Below are 1532 nucleotides of genomic sequence, written 5' to 3'. Positions count from 1 at the left end.
GCCGTCCCCTCCCTCGCCTCCGGGAAAGCGTACACTTCGTGCCCAGGAGCCAAGCCACGGCTGTGCTTTAGCATCACCAGAAACTGATGATCCCTCCTTGNGGGGGGGGGGGGTGCACGTGGGTCTCGGTCAAGGTCAACTCCCGCGCCAGCACTTTCTAAGTCACCGGTTGGGCCCCGACGGGGTGCTGCCTCGCCCGCGGTACTGCTGCCCTCTTCGCTCTCGGGGTCCGCGGAGAGACAGAAGAGGGGCCCCCACCCCGCAGCCCGACCAAGCCTTGCTGAGACGCCCGCTTCCCACTGTTACCTCAGCCTGGCGGTACCTATTTTTATTCTCAAAGACATTAGGCTTTTTCCTGCCTTATGACACAAATATCTCCTGTCAATATAGTGCTTTATTGTTTCACAGGTGTATTCACAGGTACTAGATCATTAGCGGCTCACAAAGCCCCAGCATGGGAGCCAGGGAATGAATCATTACGCCCATTTTACTGACAAGGAAACTGAGACTCCGTTTAAGTAACTGGCCTGCCAGGTACATTCACCTGTTCGGTGGCAGAGTCGAGTCCGACCCCTGTCATCTGAGCATAACACTCACCCCAAGGCCTGCCCAGAAGCCTTAGGTCTGCAGGACGTGGCTTCCTCTCAGACCAAGTGACTGAGAAATTTCCCGATCAGCAGACGAAGCCCAGCTTTTGAATTCTTTCCTCTGGCCAAAGGTCACGACCATATCCACTGCACTCGGTTGTTTCCAAAGTCTGTTTTTTACCCCTTCCCTGACGAAGTCACAGACCCCAGTTACAGGACCCTGCACAGGCTTTGTTAAACCCCATCCTTCATGCGATTGTCCTTGACACAAGACAGCCATTGGGGTAGGAAGGTGATGCCCGAAATTCTGATCGCATCCCCAGTAATATGTGCCCCCCCCCCCAAGGGAACTGCATACTGGCGTCCCTCTGGCCATGGAGCCCCTGTTTCGTGGCTCTGGGCTCTCCCCCACCCTTTCGAAGACGCTTCTTCTGGGCTGTTCACCACACATCACCCAGTGGAAAGTCTAACCTATCTCAGTATAAAACCTGTGTTTAGATTAGAAAGATTCCCTTTGGTTTTTCTGGTTTGATTTATGGGTTTCCATTTTGACTTCTCATCCCTCCCTCCCACCATCCCAAACTAGAGCACTAAGATCTACATTCATACAGCTCATCAGGGAGCGGCTCCTTCAGTGACGGCCACAGGGGCAGGCTCCTCCCCGATGCCCTTCACCTGACTCTGCAGCTCCCAGGGGCCTCAGGCTGCAAGGGGAAAAGTGCAAAGTGAAAGGTTAATACCTGAAAAGTCGATTAAAAAATATGTATATATAGTTCACCCGTGAACAGTTAGTGGGGTTATGCTGCCAGCCACCTCTGTGCAGGCAAAAATCCCTGTATAACCTTTGACTCCCCCAAAACTCAACTACTAACAGCCTATTATTGACTGGAAACCTTACCAATGACACAACACATATTTTTATACATCATATGTATTATATACTAT

Source organism: Crocuta crocuta, unplaced genomic scaffold (genome assembly GCF_008692635.1).
Source record: "Crocuta crocuta isolate KB4526 unplaced genomic scaffold, BGI_CrCroc_1.0 scaffold130, whole genome shotgun sequence".
Taxonomy (NCBI): Eukaryota; Metazoa; Chordata; class Mammalia; order Carnivora; family Hyaenidae; genus Crocuta; species Crocuta crocuta.
Note: the sequence above shows the minus strand (reverse complement) of the source record.